General features: G+C 42.9%; 1 protein-coding gene across 1 annotated transcript in view; it reads right to left on the reverse strand.

Moving 5' to 3' along the window:
* Positions 1–19,297: 19,297 nt before the first annotated feature.
* Positions 19,298–21,643, reverse strand: part of UMODL1 (uromodulin like 1) — a 51,915-nt gene continuing 49,569 nt past the window's right edge. The window contains exon 21 of the mRNA XM_038128993.1: positions 19,298–21,347. The gene's annotated coding sequence lies outside the window, so the exon portion shown is untranslated. The remainder of the gene's footprint in view (positions 21,348–21,643) is intronic.

Raw genomic sequence — 21,643 nt, forward strand, 5'->3', positions numbered from 1 at the left:
TCAGATCTTTTCTTAGCAATCTCCTGTTTACAGACCTAACTGGAACTCTTAAAGATAAAAAACAAGCTATTTCCACTTGCATAAATAACTGGAAATCACATTTTCCTTCTGCTTAGGAGGTCAACGTTGTCAGACTTCTCTCTCTTGGACTTCCATGAGACCAAACCCAGTCTCTAATTCTTGCTCATGGCATAAGAATCAGAGACTCTTATCTCTAATAAGATAAGATTATACCAGCATGGGGACTGTGGTGGTACAATTCCACCCACCAGGGTGGGTTTTGACCCTCAGCCCCTCCCCTGACCTCTGCAGGTCCAACTCACGTGCAAATAACCTTTAATGAGCTTGCAAACTGTGGAGTACAGGGTGGGAAATGCCACTCCCTACCTTCTTAACCAGGATTTTCTCTGAAATGACATCCATGGAAACTTGGCTGCAAAGCCTATTAAGTCTAATTCTTGGTATCTTAGAAGCACCACTGGTTTTTAGGGACGCTTACCTTGTGTGAAGTCTCTTATGAGCCAAAAGAAGAAACCAAGTTCAGATTTAGCAGCATAAGCCCATTCTTAGCAACATACAGCAAATTACATATTGCATAAAAAAAAAACCAAAAAACAAAAAAAAAACCCAAAAATCTCTTTTTTTTTTCAGGAAATAGGTACAGCAGAGGGGCTGGATGTTGCATTAGAGCCTGTCCCCAGGGCTGAGGTTCAGATGAGCTCCTCTGTTAGGCAGGCTCAATTCCACAGTTTCTCTTCTTTCACCTTGACAATGGCCCAAAACCAAACCAACTTTTAATTCAGCCTGTCGTGTACTTTACAGTAAAAGTTGCTTTCTGGTAAACACAGAACAAGTTTTGCCACATGCCTAACAGGTAAGAGACTTTCCAGTATGAAACTGGTGACCCTTCTCAAATATTTTAAGTTCCTTGTGACTCATCTCACCAACCTTTGAACCCAAGACTTAAATGATCACTTAATTCTTACATTTATTTTTGACAGATGCTGAAGAAACTCAGGTTTCACCTAGAGCTGGAAGGTGGAGATACACAAGGAAATAACAAGATGAAATGACATGTAGTTCACTGGCAAAAAAAACCTTGTCATTCCTTTGGGGTGATCAAAGACTCAGGACTTTGAAAAAAAACTCTCTTTAGATACTAATTTCCATCTGCTTAAAAACCTTTTAGATACTAATTTCCATCTGCTTAAAAACCTTCTCAAAAGCCTGTGTTTACCAAGGGTTTAACTTCTCAAAACAAACAAAAAAAATAATGATGACGGTTAAAGAAATACAGAGATCAGCTGAATTGAAGGCAATATCTTTTATTAAATCAAAGAATACAATGTGGAGAAAAACGAAATTCAGCCAACTTGAATTAGAAGCAGCAAATGTTGGGGAGAAATGCTAGTGACAGCTGAAAAATAAACAACCCATCCTGAGGCACTCTGCTTTCTAATTTTCCCTCCTGGCAGCCATCCCCAAGCACTTCCAGACTCCCACTTGTCATTTTGCATGTCAGAGATGGAATTTCTTGTGGAAATCACAATTTGGGGGAAGAGGATAATGCTGCTTTTACCCTTTCTTATCCTGCAGTGGTACCAAACTTACGTGTCCAAGAACTTCCAAAACTGTGCCAGCACTGTCAGCGAGGATGTGCATTGGCCTGTGGGTGTTAGGAGTGAAGGAAAAATGGGGGTTTTAGGTAAGAACTGTGCTTCCCATGTGTGCAAAAATGCCTGTAAGTTCACATACCTGTCGTTGGTAAAAATCAAAATGTGTTTTGTTATAATAAACAACCCCAAAACTTTATTATTTGTGTTAGAATAACACAAACAGGGCTCTGTAGCCAACCTGTTCTCACAAGGAAATGCTGGTGAATGAAACAGCCTTAGGAGCAGGATGTACCTGCACTGTCACAAAGTGTGGCCACAGTATGGATTTCAGCCATTCAAACCCTCCTGCCTTCTACAATCACTCAAGATTATTATTACTGCAATTGTTGTTGTAGAAATTTCCTTTATTTTCATTATTATCATTATTATTATTAATATTGATGTTATAATTTTAATACTAGCTGTAGGTCGGTGACGTTTCCAGCTGCCATTCTGCATTATTCACAACCACACTTGTGAAAGAAGTGCCCACTGAATTTTTCTCTTCAATTCCTTGGTGATCAGAGGGCTCAGCCCCCCTGAGCTGCATTACTCAGAGGAAACCACGGGGTTTGTTTCTGTGTCAGCCTCTTGCATATGAACTCAGAACTGTAGGGTTTTATTTGATGTTTACTCTCTCATCAGTCATGAATCACAAGATTCTCCCATGTCTAAAACCGCTTCCAGACAAGCTACCTTTTGTAATTTCAGTGCCAGAGAGAATATGGAGTTTGTTTTTTCAACAACTCTCTTATTTTCAACTGATTTGTGCATTTCTAAATTGGTGGGATTTCAAACAGCACAGATATGATAAATCCCAAAAGAAGCCCACAAACATTCAAAGTGTTTGGCTTTAAATGTGCTCTCAAAACTTAACAGGTCATGAGAGTTTAAAATGTTACAGGGCAAAAAAAAATGTTTCTGAGAAGCATTAAAATTTAATCAGATATAAGGAAATTGGATGGTATTGGCACTGGGTATTCAAAGAGTAAAAATTGCCTTGGCAATTTAACAACACAACACGTTCCAAAAGTGTCCCTTCTCCCACATCAACCCCACTGAAAACCTTAAAACAAGATCCAAAGCTCAGCCCAACAAAGTTAAGGAAAGTCATGATTTTTTCTGGGAAAAAAAAAAATAAGGAAATTAAAAGAAAGAAACAAGAGACAAAAAGTAGCTCTATTTGCCTCCTAGATTTAGGGAATTTGGAGTTCATGTTGAGATACTTTTTAATGCTTTATAAACTATTGCTGTTTGCAGTTGGCAAAGCAGAATCCTTTTGTGGAGGACTGACAAGGCTGGGTGCTGAGCCACAAAGGGTTTGAGTGGGCTCTGACTAGCTGTGCCTGCATGAAACCCACATTTTCCTTCCCAGCCTTGCTTTGGGTGATCCAGAAAAGAGCAAATGGAAGAGGAATCGAGTCCAAAACACCAGGGACAAACAGCACAGCTAAAGAATCAGAGATGCAGCTGAAACAAATCAATGCCCACAGGTCACAGCATCACTTGGGATCCCTGAGGCTTCCAAAACGTGGATTTGACAAAATGCTCTGGAAATAAGGGTAGCAAAAATAGGGAGAATTTCTGTTCAGGAGAAGAGTTTGGAAAGGGGGGAAGGAAGTTCTGCACTTGGGCAGGGCACAGAACCAAAAGCACAGCATCACCAGAGGATGCTGCTGCCTCAGCCGGCAGCACTGCACAGAGACAGGAGCAGCCAGGGTGGCTGCAGAGCCAGAATTAGAAAAACTCTGATGATTTTGATCTATGCTGATGACACCATGCTGTTTCTGTGACTGCATTTCTTTACTTCTTTTTTTTTTCTGTGCTTTGCATTTGCATTCGTTTGCTGTGCCAGGGAATAAAGCTGTGCAGTCCCCATAATTCTGGACGGGAAAATGAAGAGAAAATTCCTGCAGGGAAGGAATTCCAGCTCTTCAAGAAGCAGCATCCCCAACACAACCTCTGCTGCAGGAACACATTCAAATACCCCACTGTCAGAGGACAAACACCCACGTTAATCACAGACCAGGGCTGAAATTAAAGAAATTACCTGTGGGTTCCAGGGTAGGATTCAAGAGCACTGAGGCAGGGATTGTTGCCAACAGTAAGAGCATAACTTCAACAACCACAGCTCTGATGCTCTGTATCCACCCTTGTGATCAATAATTTTGTTTCACCTATAGACATTGGAACAAAGGACTCGTTCAGTGAGCACCTTTTGGCCACAGGTGTTTCGGGATGTTTTTTAAGAAGGGTATTTTATAAATCACTTATTCCCCTCCCCAGCCTTAGTCCACAGAAGTGAGCCACAAAATTGTTGAAAATTGTTGAAAATTGTTTGGGCTCAGCATTAACAAAAGCAGCAGGAGGTGTGAGAGCCACGGGAGTCACCGTGTTGGTTCAAGGCTCTGAACCTCCAGACTCAAAATGTCTCCACTCTCCAAAGAGCTGCAAGGTGCTGTGAAAAAAAAAAGAAGATTTTCAGTCTAAAGGAAAGTTTTGGTTGCAACAAGGCTGAGCAGGCTGATTTTGACTCTTATCTGAATTTAAACACTTTGATTTCCCAACTCTGTGAAATGGCAATGCTACCCGAAATATACAATTATAAAGGCAAGGTAAAACTTATTTGACAGTATTTTGGGAAGAAGTGTTGTGAGACGTTTTCCAAGATAATTCCAGTGAAAAGGGTCTGCTTCTCAGGGAGATTTTCTTTTCATGTAAACAGGTTTTGTTTTTCAACAGTCTGTTCTCTCAGGGGTAAAAAAAACATAGTTAAAGACCTTTGAATGGAGCAATTACTTTGCCAGTGACTCCTCTATGTTGATCATTTTCTTTGATATGCTTTAGGTAATGACTGTGCAAGAAAACCTCACCCCATTTTAGGCTGCCTTATTTCATACCTCCACCCTTTTCATAGTAAATCATTACTGCTGCTTCAACACAATGCAAAAAATATCACCACGGCCAGGACCAGGATTCCAGACTTCCACCACCTTTTTCAAATCGTTGAGATTTTACAAAAAACCAAGCCAAAACAAACAAAAACCCTCAAACAAAGAAACAAACACAACAAAAAAAACCAACAACAACCAAAAAACAGACAAAAAAAATCAGTTTTTTTCGAGAAATGGGAAGTGAAAAAGAAAAGGAGGTGCCAAAATATCACCCTCAACACAAACATCACTAAATGGGAGCTATGGACTCCTCCTGGGCCCCAAAACAAGAGACAAAAATTGGATAAAATTACACTGCTTAGAGCTCATCCCTCTAAAGCAGGTTTGTCTTGGGGAGAACCAGGGAGTGAGTTAAGAGTTAAGCCCTGTGAGAGATCAGAGGTTCAGTGCATCAACTCTCTCCCTGGCACACGCTTTTTCAGAAGCATAGATGTCACTGGGAGAATGTGTTACCTCTTTTTATTCAGAGAAGGCATTTGTGGAAGCTTTTCTCAGTTTTTTGGGGTTTTTTTGTGTTTTGTTTTTGTTGTTGTTGTTGTTGTTGTTGTTGTGGGTTTTTTTGTTTGTTTTTGTGGGGTTTTTTGGTTTTTTTTGGGGGGGTGTTGGGGGTTGTTTTGGGGGTTTTGTTTTTTTGTGGTTTTTTTTGTTGGTTTTTTTTTTTGTTTGTTTGTTTGTTTTTGAGTTGTTTTTTTTTTCAAGGAAAGGCTCCAACCATACATTTTTCATTGTCTCAATGTCTCAATGACAGGTGCAAGATCTAAAAGATTCAGGACCAGAATTAGAGGATGAGACCCTCATGAAGAAAATGCGCTGAGGGTACGGTGGGGATCTCTTTTGGCTGAGGACTGAATGTTGATCATTTATTGGTTGCTGTGCTAAAGAAGTGATTTCCTTCCAAGAATTCACTCTGTACGTTTGAGTTAACCAACTGTGTGCAGCAGCCAAACATTCCGTGCTTGAGCAGCCTTGGAATCCAGGCTGGGTTGGATCCCTCTGCACAAATAGCTCAAGAGCAATGGAGCTGCTCCCTGCTAAACGTCCAGGCAGAGGGGCTGACCCTGGAATTCTGACTAGCTCAGCCTGCAGAGGAACACACAAGGCAGTTAGTGCACATTTTCTTCCACCAGTTCAGTTTTTCTTACACAAATAATTTCGATTTTGATCACTAGCAGCAAGGCAGTTACAACCTATTTTTTCTAGTCAGGCATGCCTCCTGTGGAATCATCCCAGCAAAAATCTGGGATTTATCCTTAAACACTGAAATGGCCTTAAGCACTGCTATTTATCACTAGAAACAGTTGAATAATGAAGGTATGAATCAGGCAAATGACAATGTCATGAACACCTTCAAAGCAGTGAAAATGAGATAATAGGTGACTCATGTAATTATACAAATGTAAATATTGTATCCATTGTACACACATTACCCTGAAGGTGTGCGCAACACAGAGTCATGGGGTGATTTGTTTTTGGGAGGGACCTTCAAGGTCATCTCCTTCCAACCCCCTGCCATGGGCAGGGACCCCCTCCCCAGTACAAGGTTGCTCAGAGCCCCATCCAGAGCCTGGATATAGAGTTACAGAAACTTCCATCCCTAAAAATACCCAGCCTGACTCTCCCACTCTCTGCCTATCCTCAGCACCACAACAGAATGTCAGCGCCAATTATTCCAATTAGTGACAAAGTTAATTCCATGAGTATGTGGGTTATTGAATGCTTCTAGCTGGTTTTGTTGTTGTTGTTTTTTTTTTTCCCTCACAATGAAAAACAGCTTCAACCTTTGTGCAGTTTGAAAAAAAAAAGAGTTAGTTACCTGTAATGAGTGCTCAGTATACCAGGCATGGCATCACAATCCCTTTTTTTGTTCAAAAGCCTCACAAAAAATGTCCCCACGCAGCACAGGTGTGGGAACAAGAATTCGGTGACATTTGTGAACGGGGCACAGGGAGTTTAAACAGCCTTGTTTGCAACCACCCCATAAGCTTGTGAAAGAAGTTTCAGCCTAAGATGGTTTTGAATTTTCCTGTGACGATGCTCTGGGGCAGCTCAAAGACACCAAGCTCCTCTCTAGGTGAATCCAGCTGCCAGGGGGGCTCAGCTCCCCGTGCCTGTTCCAGCTGAGTCCTGAGAAACCATTTTTGCAAGTCAGGTAGGAAAACAACAAGGGCTCAGCTGGAATGCAAATTATTCTTCTGGGGCCTGCCAGCATTAATGGGAGGAGGATGGGACCCATAATCTTGTTTTGTTTCTTTTCAGGACTAAATATAATGGAAGGCTCTGTTTCCCTGTCTTCCTTTGAGGGCTCCTGCAGGAGATCAACGACTAAGACTTGTCCTCCGCTGTTATTTCTTTGTCTCAGTTCCTTAGAATGCTCTTTTCTTTCCTCACTTTAATCTGGTCTGGTTTGCTCTCCTGAGGGGTATTAATTCAATAATTTTCTAGGCTAGACTGTGGCATTGGAGACTTTTCTCCTCCACCAGCCTGATCTGTCCCTGCTTTCAAAACATATGAGAAGCTGGCACACTTATCTCAGAATACACCCAGAAACAAAGGGATCTTATGGCAAAAAAAATTAAGCTAACAATCCTTCTCTAAAGCACCAGTTCTTTAAATAAATCACCACAGAACAATCCTTCAAATTCCTGTGGGAGCTTTGCAAAAGAAGTGTGTGTGAGAAGGTGAGAACAGGGGCAGCACCAATCTCTGCTCCCTGTAAACGGTGCCAGGGCTTGAGGGAATGGCACGAAGGAGAGGTTTAGGTTTGATTTTAGGAAAAGATTCTTCCGCCAGAGGGTGGTTGGGTGCTGAACAGGCTGCCCAGGGAATGGGCACAGCCCCAAGGCTGCCAGAGCTCCAGGAGTTTGGACAACATTCTCAGGCACGGGGTGAGATTGTTGGGGTATCTGTGTCACCAGGGGTTGGACTCTGATCCTTGTGGGTCCCTTTCAAATCAGGATATTCTGTGATTCTGTATTTCAAGTGTAGAGCGCATAGGATGACAAGAGGATCTATGATCACTAGGAAATAAAATAATATTTAAAAATAATTTAAAATATCCATTCAAGTCCTCTAAGATTGTGTTGACATTGGCAGTCATTTGATTCCAGTGCCCAAGGATTATGAAACAACCTTAAAGGTTTGTATCTCTACAGCAGCTGCCATCTGAGATTTTCAGAACATTCTGGAAGCACAATTTGGCCACTTTTCACAGTTCATCTGCTCCAAGGCTTTCGCTGAGATGGATCTCCCTTGTTTTATTCACAGAGAAATTCAGTGGTTAGATATCTGGCTGAAGTACTTCCACAAAAATTGGAATTCTTCAGTACTTCCACTGAAGAATACGGATACCACTCCTTAAAGACTGAAAATCTGCCCAGATGTGGCATGGAAAGCTTTCAGATGAATCAGTGCAGCAGATCAACTGGTACCACAAGAGGTGAAGAACTGGTGTGTGGAAACCTCAAGCACTTGGAAAAATTTCTGTTTCCCTGAAGAAAGCTTAAAACCCAAATAAATGCAAGTGATTGAACAACATGAGGATGTGTATTTTATTTATTTATTTTTATGAAAGCAGTGTAAGTTGTGGAGAGATGAAGAAACAGAGAAACTTTAGGACTGTAAATGTATTTCCCCAAGAAAGGAAGACATGGTTACCTGCTGCTAACTGGAGTACTTTGAGACACACTGCCCACGTGCACATTTCTTGCTCATTGTCCACCACGTGTCCCTCTGATGCACAGGTTTCTGAGGGTGAAGGGACACCAGTGTGCAAAACAGAATGGGTGTGGAGGGTGGCAAGTGCCCCTTTGTGGGGAACATCAGGGGAGGTGGGTGCAGAAGTCACTGAAAGGAAAAAAGCCTCAGTGCTGAGTTCCTCATGACATATGTGTCCTTGTAGATAGAGAAAATATATAAATATATGCACGTGTGAAATATAAATCACACAGGCTGGTGGTAAGTAATCTCCTTTTCTGTGATGTGGCATATATTACTGCACGGGAGATGAGTTACTGCATGGCATAAAAAAAAAAACAAACAACAAAACCCCAAAACCATAAAAATTTCTTAATATTTCTTTCTTATTGGGTATTTTGCATACAGCTTATTTCTTCCACTGTCACTTCCTGCACTGTGATCTCCTTGGGAAAGGGACAGTCATGTCAGCACAGTGGCTCCACTGCCAATCTGCCCCCCTGCTCTACTGGGACACGAATTATTAAACCCTCTTGCTTTCCACAAAGGCATTTCTACTGCCTTTGTCTTCCAGTTACTGCTGAAGGCACAAAAGGAGCTGGGAACTCAGTCTCCAGAAGTGAAAACGGGCTGCAAATTCTGAATTAGCCTTGTAAGACTAAGCTGAAAATTCATCTTACAAGAAAGGTGGAGAGAGACTATTTATGAGGGAAGGTGGTGGCAGGGCAAGGGGGAATGGCTTCAAACTGGAAGAGCGTAGGTTTAGATTAGATATTTAAAAGAAATTCTTTATTTTGAGGGTGGTTGGGCCCTGGCACAGGGTACCCAGAGAAGCTGGGGCTGCTCCATCCCTGGAAGTGTCCAAGACCAGGTAGGATGAGGCTCTGAGAGCCACCTGGGTTAGTGGAAGGTTCCCTGCCCATGACAGGGGTTGGAACTGGGTGATTTTTAAGGTCCCTTCCAACTCAAACCATCCAGCGATTCTCTGATTCTGTGACCACTTTCTGTTCAGCTCTGCTACGTAACAGGGAAGGGGAAATTACACAGGGATGAGATGAAAGGGAAGGGGGAAACAAGCCAAGGAAGGAGCCCCTCCTTTATTGAGCAATCCTGAATCCACACATCACTTAGCAATGTTAACAGTCAGGTGCAAACTGCCTTCTAACCTGAGTTACTCAAACAGCAGGCGGATAAAATTTATAGGGAAAGATTCATGTGCAAATGTAAAAGAAAAGTGCACACCCCGGATATTTAAAGAAAAGCAGCAATTCAAGTACTCTTGAAGTATATTTCCCTATAGGTTTCTTATTTAACTGTGAGATTTATTGGCTGAGTGAAAGTAATTTCATCAATCTGACTCCAATTTACACTGCAGGTGCTGTCCAAACAAGCAACACTACCTGAAAGCTGAAGCCAAGTCTCTAAAATTAACCCGCAAAAATCAGAACCTGCGTTCGGTTGAGGAGAACAAAAAACCCCCGTTGCCATTTCTGATCTTATCACTGCAGATCTGTGTTTGCTTTTGCTTCAGCACATTCTTTTCTCCTTGCTCCTGGCTCTGAGTGCCTCATGGCCCAGCCCGAGAGCAGGATTGCTGAGGGCTTTTCCCATTGTCCATCACGATGTGGCTGACTGCACTGGGGTAAGGTAAAAGTGAGGGATGAAGGAGGGACCAGCACTGCACCACCTGAGAGGAGGTTTGGGAAAAAAACCATGGCTTGGCCACAGCCCAGCTCCTCCAAACACAAAAAGCTGGAGCCCAACTAGAAACAAAACACATCCACTGGTGTGCTCAGGCGATGTGCTAAAATCTGTCTTGGCTCCAAGTCACGTTATAAACACTTTGCTTTGTGCTGTGATGTGCAGACACTTCAAAGCATCCTTCCCCTGTCCCAAACGTGGCTTTGTAAAACCCCTGCCCTCACTGTGCAGCTTGGGGTCACCTGGGGACAGGGAGCCAGAGCAGCTCCCGGGAGTGGCAGATCCTTTGGTAAGCAGGACAAAACGATCTCCAGGCTCAAGTGCCCAGCACAGCAGGTCTCCACGGGCTCAGAAAAGAGTCTCATTAGCTGTCTGTATCATAGGCAGCTTTGTGGTTTTGCTTATTTCCTGCATTATTGCACTGGAAAGCAACACTTTCCCAAACTCATGCCACTTGAAATTATTGTTATTGCTACCAGTACAGAAACAGAGGGGGTGGAGGGAGGAGCACTGAGAGGTTCATTATCTGACTGGGAAAACATATTTTCTCTCCTAGGTTGGTCTCCTCTCCACTAAGTGATTCATCCAAAGATATTCTTGCAGGATTCCAGAAAGGATCCACTCTTATCCCACGAAGCCTGAGATTTGGCTCATTGTGGTTGGCTCTCCAAACTCCCTTAATACCCCAAAGCTTTCCCTCCTTTCTCCAAGTGAACAATATCTTTGCTCTTCTGTGTTTAAAAGAATAAAACCAAGGAGGGTTCAGGTTTTGTGGAGATTTGCCACCCAAACTCTGGTTTCTTGACACCATGAGCAGGTTAACCTTGCTGGTGCAGTGAATTTACCAGATACACTCCAGCCTTGCAAGAATTCAGTTTTAGAGTTTTTCAAAGCATTTTCAGCCAAACTATTGTTGGCTGAAGAGGGAGAGGAGTCTGTCTGCCCCAGGTGAAAGGGGGAAAGAGGACAGAGGAGTTTTGAAGGGGCAGAAATGAAAAAGCAGTTTTCAGTAGTGATGCAGTCGCACAGCAAGATGCCTCAAAAAGGCACCCCTAAAGTGCACTTTTAGTGAAGAAAGTTTCTGTTCACCTTTTAGCTGGTCAAAACTGGGGAAAAAATGAGGAGGAGGAAGGACAGAAATAATGACACACCTCACTTGTGGCTGCCCTTGGCTCGTTCCCCTAGCCTGGGGAAATTCCCTGCAGCGATGTGAGCAGAGATTAAACAGCTTCACCTGATGCTTATCAACAGACACTGGGACTATAAAAAGAGTAATTACGTCATCTCTAAGGATCAACGGTAAATAAATTTGTCGCTGCATATAAATATGGGAGTGTACAAAATGTGAGCTCATCCAGCTCTGTGAATGCAGCAGTTAGAGGAGTTAAAATATTGCCCACATGTGTCAGGCCTCCGATCCTCTTTAGGCCATGGGATGCCTTCCAGAGAGCCCATCATGGACAGATGGGCTGGAACATCTCCTGGGAGTGTTTCCAGGAATATTCCTGACAGTAGATTCAAGTGCACAGCAGAGGAAAAGCTGCATGAAGGAAGACTTGCACTGCCCTCCTCTCCCATCTTTGCACCTTCACTTCTACCAGAGGTCGTCCTCTGAGCTGCAGAGGGCTGCCTTTCCTCTTTCAGTTCAACCCATCTGACCACAAACTTTTAAATTGTGCCCCTGGCTGCAGTGAGAGATGAGTTATTTCATAGAATCATAGAATGGCTTGGGTTGGAAGGGGCCTTAAAGTTCCAAAACCCTGCCATGGGCAGGGACATCTTCCACAATCCCAGCTTGCTCAGAGACCCCTCCAGCCTCATCTTGAGCACTGCCAGGGATCCAGGGGCACCCACAGCTTTTCTGGGCAACCTGTTCCAGTGCCTCAGCACCCTCACAGGGAAGAATTTCTTTCTGATATCCCATCTTTGAAGGACAGTAGGTTTAGATTCCCATTCCCCCTTGTCCTATCACTGCATGCTCTTGTATAAAGTTTGTTATTCTGTTGAGTGATTCAAGCCACAGAACAGGATCTGTCTTACAGAAGCCATTTCCACTCGAAGAAGCGTAGAAATCACTGAGTTTCCAGTTTTGTAAAGAAAGTGATGTGTCCTTTGATTTCTATGGGAATGTGTTATTTGCCACAGGGCAAAGAAAAGAGAAATCCACGGGCAACGATAAAAGTACACAGCGAGTGGCAACAAACTGTGAACAGCTGAATTATTGTATCTGTGGCTGTTTTAAATGGAGAGCTTGAGAAAGGTGTGGAGAAATGAGGAAAAAATTTCTGTCCTGTGGTCAGAACCACCTGCACAGAGTTAAGAGGCAGTTTCAGGTCAGGCATCTAGGGAAAAACGTTCTTGATATGCTTTGTGTGATCTCTTTATCACACATGGATTTCTCCTGCGTGGCTCTGCAAATCCCTTTGTCGGCTAAAAGCACACACTTTTTTACATAGATCTAATATACATATACTAATATACATAATTTACATAAACTAATTTACATATATCTGTGGTACAAAAGAATATGATAAATAGTGTGCAGCAATAAATGTACCCTGCCAAGACATGGCAAGTCATTCAGCTTTAAAACATGGTAGAAATTATAAAACACTTTAACAAGTTTGAACTGGACATATAAGTATAGTCACAACAGGAAAAAAAAATCCTACCAAAGGCCAAAAGCATTTATTGTTCGTTGTGAAAAAATGGGAGAACCTGTGCTATTACTGGGACGTGGTTTCAAAGTACTTTGAACAGTTATTTCTGTGTCATCTTCTGCTTGGTAGATAAACAGAAAAATTTGCCAGATTGCTGAGGAGTCCTCAGTGCAGAATGAATCACTGCTGAGAACAAAACAACACTTTCGTTTCAGATGCTGCACAGCTTCCACCTTCTGCTGGGAAGGAAAAATCCGCCAGTGCCAAATCATGTGACAAGGAAGTGATGTGACAAAAACACTTTGTCCTCATGTTACTCCGTGCTGGCTCACCTTGGCATGTGCAGTACAGCTGCCTCCCCCTGGTTTTGGGATTATGAAATCTGTGAAAGAAAAGAAGGAAATTGACTTCACAGTGTTACACAACAGTGTAATTAAATTAATTTTTAATATAATTTATATTATATAAATATTTTTTAAAGGTAAAAATTAAACATAGTTTTAAGACTTAGAATCGTAGATTCATTCAATGGTTTGGGTTGGAAGGGAATTTAAAGATCATCTATTTCCAACCCTCTGTCTTGAGCAGGGACATCTTCCACTAGAAGTGATTTCTGAGAGCCCCCTTCCACCTGGCCTTGGACACTTGCAGGATTGGGGAATTCACAGCTTCTCTGGGCGCCCTGTGCCAGGCTTCCCCACCCTGACAGTGTCCTCTGCCTGCCCTGGGTACCTCCCTGCCACTGGCACCAGCACGTGGCCAAGCAATGGCAGCATGAGCAGAAAAATAAAACCCCAGCCCTGTCGGCAGGAGGGAAAACAGTCTCTCTGTGAAAGGCAGAGGAAGGGTTGCCCTCTCCCTTCAGCAGGAGGAGCCCCTGCTGCCAGCCCAGGGACTGGGTGGCTGGTCCTCAACCAGGGCATCTCCAGGAGGAAGGTGTGTGTGGTCAGCTGTGACCTCAGAGGATGGTGTTTTACCAGCCAGATTCCTGGTCTCTGCCAGCTCAAATCCCTCTGTGTATCTCTTGAAAGCAGCTGCTCACAGCTGGACAGGGAGAGGGGCTGCTGCTGGGGGCTGCAGATCCTCTCCCAGCAAAGCAGAGGCCAAAGGCACCACTGTGAGCTCCCAGCAGAGAACTCAGAAAACTGGGAAACAGGTAGAGAACATTCACTCACCTGCCTGTGCTGAGCGAGTTAGTCAAGGCTGCATTGGCAGCAGTAAAAACACAGTGAAACTTTCCATGAGATTTGATTTGGGCATGTTAATAATGTAAGGTTGGTTTGCAAGGGCACCATGAAGAACTTATTGAGTCCTGCAGTTGTAATTGCAGATTTTGTGTGTAACTAGACAGAAAACCTGGGTGAACCTGTGTCAGTAAATGCAGAGCAAGGTGAAGGGACTCTGTAGGTCAGCAGGGTCAATCTGACTCCCCAAGGAAGTGCTAAAATAGAGACAGATCTGTTTGCATCTTTATGGAGACTGGGAAAGAAAACAAACTCCAAGCAGGTGACTTTTAGAGCACAGATACAGTTTGTTCAGTCACTAATACCTGTGCCTAAACACACAAAAGCTGTACAATCACAGAAACAATTTAAGGCTTTGTTTCATCCTTTATTCTATCTCCTGCTTCATCCATCATCTGCCAAATGCAGCAGGAATTCCAGCAAGAGGCTGCCATGAAGACTTACCTCAAATATCAGCAACTTGCACAAAGGGAGGTTGTATTTTCAGTCAGCACCCCACTTTCAAAAAACCCAGGCATTAACTTAAAACCCATTACATTAAACCCATCACGTTAGCTTCAAACTGCATCCCTTACTCTCAGTTTTGAATTTCCTTAAAAAAGTTGAGCAGATGCCTGCACAGGCCTGAATGAAGGCTGCCGGGAGGCAAATGTGTGTCACATCTTGCTCTCAGTGACAAGTGCCAGGGGCAGCCACAGCAGCTGAGTGGATTTGAGTGGCACTGGGAAATTCAAAGGAGGAGGAGGAAAGGTGCAGCACACCAAGACATGGCACAAATATCAGTTGCTCATATGGATGGGAAGACATTTCCATCTGTGGTTACAGCAGAGGAAGGCAGTGAGTCAATAGCAGAGGCCACCCCAGGGGCTCCTTTCTCTGGTGTGTGTGCCTTTATCCCACGAAAATCCCAGTTTAAAAAATTCAGTTTTGGGGGAATGTCAGGTTTCAACCCCGGATCGGGGTGACCCCGAAAGATGGAAAAGTCTCTCCTCCAACCCGTGCCTTCAAAGAAAGACTCAGCAGTCCTCTGTTGTCCGGTCTCAAGGTCGTTTATTGTTGGTTATCTAAAAGATTCTTCTCCTGAGCTGCTGTGGCCCGTTCAGCAGGTCAGACAAAGGCACACTGCCCTCCCAGGGGCTGCTGCCATCTTTTATATCAGATATTAAGAGTTACATGTTTATGCTTTTTCCCCAGTACCTACTATCTATATTGAATGGTGACTTTCTACTCTAAACCAATCTGTGAGTGCCAACATCACCAAAGACATGGAGGCTGGGAAGGAGAAAGAAGGAGGACAGGGCACACCCAAATCCCTCCATCTTAGAACCCCTGACCCCCATGGACAAAACTTGGACCCCTGCGTACAAGGCTTAAAACCCCCCTGTACAGCACTCAAAAATCCTTCCTTTCACTTCCTGACTGCTTCTACTACAACACCTAAACTTGTGTGTGTGGCTTGTAATTCTTCATACAGAGTTGGTAATTTGCTCCACGGGCTAAGATCAAAACCCCACGTGTGTCTTTGGCTGCTGCCAGGGTCTCAGAGCCCCCTGCCAGCAGCTCGGGCCATCCAGGGCACCCAGAGGGATGTTCTGGGTTCCCACAGGGGAAGTGCTAGAAATGACAACCTGGAAGATGCCAAACATGCATTTTCTGAGGGAGGCCACACGGCCTCCAGTCTTTACAGAGAGTACCAGAACAGGTACAGAAGAAGGTAAGAATTGTGTTATCTTCGGGAGTGCTGTGTCACAAGTGCAGGATACAGGACATCCAAGATACAGGACAAAGACACAGCGAGGACATCCTGGCACACTGAATTTGGCTTTCTGAGAACTCAGGTGAGAGTTAGATGGCCTTTCAGGGAAGAGACTAAACTTCACAAGGTCATGCTTCTCACAGACCTTTCAGAAAACAGAGGTGCCTTTCTCCTCTTCACGAATTTGATGTCACAGCTGCAGCCAGTCAAGTGAAAAGGAGGAGAACAGGTAGTCAGATAAATGCCAAGAAACTCAGGAAATTTGCAGCAGTGTCTACCATCTCCTGTGACTAAGCCAGCTGATTTTTATATGGGCTACAAAATGCAGTCTCAAACAGCTTATCAGCTGAAAATCTTTCTGGGACAATAAAAACATGCCCAGAAGCAAAGAGCATCTTGTTCAGCTGTAACTCCTGATGTATTCCTTACAGACGCACACAAAGGTGGGGCCCCAGAGCTGCTCTGTAAAAATTAAAGTTGGATTCAGTAAAACATGGCATTCTGAATTTCAGTTCCTCCATATTTTCACTTTTTTGGCTGAGTAACCAGTGGACAACTTTGCTCACTGGGCAGGTATGGTACAGAGCACAATTAAATGTGCTGGAATAATCCTGAGAACACTATTGATATGCAACACTCAGTAATTAGCCTCTCAAGGCTGGCAGGAGAACAAACACACCACCCTTCTGTCTCCATGCACCAATAACAGCTGCATTTGTTCAAAATATTGCTGTGAATCCCCTCCTTCATCTTTTCAAATTGCCAGGTGCCAAAGGCAGCTAGTGAATGAGAGCACTGTTTGTGGCCAACATTCCATCTCAAAGCTCCAGACACTCTGAGAGGCAAAGCCGGACATTTCCTGAGTGGATTTGCAGAGTTTCAGTATCACTAAGCATAAGCCATGAAGAATCCACACTGTCAGTAGTGTTATTAGCTGCCAGCACATTCCCAAGGATGCAGTGATATTGTTTGCTGGAATAATTACACCTGAATGAAAATTCTACCCAAATGTCTCTGTCAGGAAGGCAGCCTCTTCTTGGAATTCAGAGTCACCTCCACAGTCCTGGAGGGAGCAGGGTTTTTTGGGATGGATTGGTGTCAGCCTGCTGAGAATGCAGCTCCTCACATCCTACTGAACCATGCCTGATCTGCCTCCAAATACCAGTGAAAACAACTCCATAATGCCACCATACAGCACTTCTCAATGCTTGTATCAATTTTTTTTTCCTTGGATTTTCCCAAAGGCTTGATCCAGATGAAGAAAGAGTTAAAGTCCTACGCAGCAATTTGCCAAATATTCACTGTATCAGTAATAAAGTATCCAAAGCTTATTTTCTCTTCTCGTTTTCTTTAGGTTCTGATCCTCCTCAGAGTTACCTGTAGCAAAAGCAGACATCCAATAACTCAAAGAAAAGCAGCTGCCGAATGATTGTGTTCTTTATGGGCTAGAACAGAAATATTGTGGAAGAGAAATGACACTTTTCTTTTGAAATTTATTAGTTCTGTAGTAAAGCAGGAAAAGGAGAAAAAAAATCACTGTTTAAATAAGGGTTTATTACTTCACCTGTTCCTACAAATACTTGTAATTTTCGAGAAGGTATTAAATATTTTTATATATTTAATAGATATTGATAAAATATTTTATATATATTTTGATATGTGAGAAAATTACCTAGGAAAAAGCACTTTTATAGTATTTCCTCTGTAAGGACAAGGGGGAGGAGAAAGGGGAAAAGATGAGCTCAAATTGATCTCTTTGCGCTGTAAAATTGCATCATTCCTAAATAGGCTTAACTTTCCCTTAAACACACCTAAACAAACAAAAAGATAGTTGGATAAAACGAATATTTTTTCATTCCTTACAGTTATTATTTCACCAAATCCAGTTTCTAAGCAGAAACACTCATTTACCCCATCCATCCTAATTGTTTTAGCCTTCATCACAGGGAGGACTGAACACCAGCTGATTTAAAGAGAATTGTGAGTGGATGTTTTGAGATCCATTGCAAGCACTACACCAGTGTTTTATTTGTGAAACTTCCATACAGAATTTCAGCTTCATTGCTCTGATCTTTCCCTTGCCATCTCCAAATATTCTGGCCTGTTCTCAATTCTTCTTTCACACTTGCACTATGGTTGTTTTTAGTGTGTAAATATTTGTGTTAGGTCTCTGAAACTCTTCCTTCTGTGGATTTCAGAGGAAAAATCACTGGGAAAAGGAGGGCAGGAGAGGCAGGGAAGGGAATTTGCTGCCTGTGATCAGGGAAGCCATTAGGAGGCTCTCTGCTCTAGGTTTTGACTAAATCACACTCAACATCATGGTTTTAGATCAACTGCAGCCAAACTTTTCCAGTTCCTTTGTTTCCTTCCGCAGCCTGCAAGAAAGCTTTCCAAGCAGGCATTAAAAACCTGTCTTGTTTATATTTCAATGGATGAGGAAATTTTTTCAATATCTCAGCTTTTTCCCCAACCCCACTGGGACCAGAATTTGGCAGCATTATAATATGGGGGAAAGGAACAGTGGTGAGTGTTTTGCATCAGGTGTCAGCAGTGCTGTGCTGAACGATGGGGACATTAGGCACGCACACCACTGGCCTAAAGTTCTTAGGAAACAGTGTGAGAAGCCAAAACTAAATCTTCGTTTCTCCATATTTTCCATCCATGGTTGCAAATAATTATTTAGAGCCAGTGTTTAGTTGAAAGAACGAAATAGGGGCAATGCCAAATTGGAAAGGGGAAAAGCAGCTCAGGGATTTGAGAGCAATCAGGGAGGCTCTGGGGCATGAGGAGGTTCATTTCTTAATCCAAGTGATAGTGCAAAAAAGACAGGAAGCATTACTACACCTGTTGCTTACCAGCACAGATAAAGTGAATGTTGGGCGCTTTGTTTTATTTATTTATATGTTTGTTTGTTTACTTTTATGTTTTTAAATGGTAGAGATGTCAACATTGGCAGCAGCCTGGGCTGCAGTGATCATGCCCTGGTGGTTTTCACAAGCCTGAGGTATATAGGCCAGGCAAAGAGCCACAACACTGGATTTTAGAAGACCAGACTTTCAGTTGTTCAAGGAATCAGTGGATACAACCCCCTGGACAGCTTCCTTCAGGGATAAAGGAGCTGTGCAGAGCTGGCCACTCTTTAAGAACCTATTTATTCAAGCAAAGAGCTCTTGATTCTTCTTTTGGAGCAGCTGTTCAGAACTGTGCAAATTAAATACCCGGGGAGGCTGGTGTGACAGTAGTTTCAGACTGAATCCCCACATTGCTGCAATAAATTGGACTGGGAATGTTGAATGCTCTTTTGGTTGTCTTTGCTGGAAAGGATGAAACTAAAGTGTGTTTACCCTTTGTAAAGATGAAGAAAGAGACCCTCAGGAGTTCTTTTCTCTTGCAGTAAGTGGAAACTGCAGTCCACTGGGTTTTGGATAAGGTCCTGTGTCATGTTTTCAGTGATTTCTGAACATTTTACTGATACTGGAACAGTTCAGAAGCTGCCACATCCACCAAGTGCACATCTTTAATACCTGTGACTAAATCACACAGGAAAACATAACAGTACAGAAGTCAGCAATAAGTTACAAGGCTGCTTTTATTAAGATACCAAAATTCCTATAAACAGACTCAGTCACAAATAACAGTTTCTGCTGAGCATGCAAGGTATCAAATACAAGATCCTTGTTCACATTTCATCCTGAGGAGTAGTGCTCAGCTTTTGAAAATGGCATTGCTCCACCAAATTCAACAGGCAGATCTCTAATCCTGTCACCTCCAAGAAGCTCAGGATTGTAAGTACTAAAAACTAGAAAAATATTTATAGTAAAATAGCTGAGCCTGTCACTGAGTGCAGAAGGCAAACACATTTCACATTTGACAGCAAATTGAGCAAAAGTTAAGAGACTCCTACATAACAAGAACTAATGGTTATGTTGTTGTCCAAATAAATTGTGGACTCCCCATCCCTGGAAGTGTCCAAGGCCAGGCTGAGCAGCCTGGGATAGTGGAAGGTGTCCCTGCCCATGTCCCTGCAGGGACTTGGAGCTGGATGGTCTTTAAGGTCCCTTCCAACCCAAACCATGTTCATCAGACTAAGACAGCAAAGATAATTTATAGTTTCACCACTTAAAACTAAATGGATTTTTTTTTTTTAGATCAGGATCTGGTAACTCTTATTTCCATAAGGAAAAGACAAGTCAAAGTGTCTTACTCCTCATAGAGTCACTTGAATCTAAAGCAGAATGCAAATGATCACTCTGAAATTCCTTGATATGTTTAAAAGGCGTGTATAAAAGCTCGAAAATCAATCAGTACAACCTTTTGCAAGAGGTGGAAGTATTTTACCCAGTAATCTTACTACTTAATGGATATTGGACAGGGATAGAAAAGCCACTTTCCTATGCCATTCTGCCCCCAAAAATCAGCACCTCAGTGCTATGACCACTAGAAACATTCATGACTTCAAGCTAAGGACCATTTTCCACTAAGAGTTGTTTATAATGGTGTCCACTGAGCTTAAGGAGGGATTTATTTATAAGTTACGAAGTTAGCTGTGACCCAGGCACAGCAGATTATCACCGTGTAGGAGGAGTGACTGCAGCAAACAGAACCAAGGGCTGGTGGGACAAGTTATTGACACCTCTTCACCTCCCATCTTCCAACACACTCACTGAGGAGGAGATTTGGGGCAGCAGAGAAGAGCAGCCCAGGAAAGAGCCCTGCAGGGGATGCTGACTGCATCAAGAGATTTTTGCTCCAGTTTATCCAGCTGACCAGACTGTTGTTGTACCCAATGGACTGGGTGAGCCTGCGCTGCTGCACCGGTGGTCGTGCAGCCAGGCAAAATTCAGGTCAAATTTAGAACTCTTCATTTGCAATTGGAGAGCTCTCTCTGAGGTGGGCAGCCCTGTGTGGCTTGACTGCACAATCGTTAGGGTCTAATTGAGCTGAATACACAGGGACCAATTGATTTATCTGGAAAAACATGGGCTGCCAGCAGCAAAAATAGTTTCTTTTTTTTTTTTTCTCTCTATCTTTTCCACTGAAACCTTGTCAATTACAGAATGAATCAAATTCAAAAACTCATGCTGACGAACACCCTGAGTAGGTTAAACCCCAGATCCAAAGTGGCTTTTCCTCACTTGGTGGCAAGTCCAATGCTGGTTCCCCAGCTTCTGTATACTTAAGGCGTTGCACAATTAGCTCTTCAATGCTGTTGCTGCTCAAAGTTTCAACCTCACCCTGAGTAAACAGCAAATTACGAACTGAAAAAGAGATGTCGCTGAGGGTTTGCTGATTTACTTCCTTGAATATTAATGGAAACATGCAGCTTGTCAATATTAATGGCACAAGTGATGCTAAGATGAGCACACAGTGATATGTCACAGTGAGAAAACCAGATCTTGAAACTCAAAGAGACAGCCAGATGTGTTTGTTTCCTTCCCTTCTATTTTATGAGTGCAAAAACTGCCAAAATTCACTTCAACCTGGAGCTGTTGTCACAAAGAGTTCTTAGGGTACTAGGGAAGAACCAGATTGCTAAGAAAAAAAGAGGTGGAGGGGAGAAAGGGGCTACAGAAGCTTTTTATATATGACATTAATTTGAAAGAGTCAGTGATGTGTAGAGCAAGGAAAGCCAAATGCTGAGTGAAGACAAACTTCAGCTGTCCATGTGATGACATATGATCCCACTAGGAAAAAGAAATATGAACCAAATTAATCAGGATTGAGACAGGTAATCAACGCCCTTCCAAAGACAGTAAATACATAGGACAGAGGAGCTGAGTAGTGCCAGCTCCAAAATGGAGCCATCAACTGAGGCTCCATCATGATGTAGAAGTGTTTTGAGCCTGACAATATCCTTTATGCTACAACCTCTTTGCACAACTCCAGAATTCCCATTACTATGAGGTATTTACTCAGGAGAGCAGAGTGATGAATGCAAGAGAAGCCATTCTTGCTCTGTGGAGAGGCTCAGGGATTTCAT

The sequence above is a fragment of the Motacilla alba genome, chromosome 1 (assembly GCF_015832195.1).
Source record: "Motacilla alba alba isolate MOTALB_02 chromosome 1, Motacilla_alba_V1.0_pri, whole genome shotgun sequence".
Classification (NCBI taxonomy): domain Eukaryota; kingdom Metazoa; phylum Chordata; class Aves; order Passeriformes; family Motacillidae; genus Motacilla; species Motacilla alba.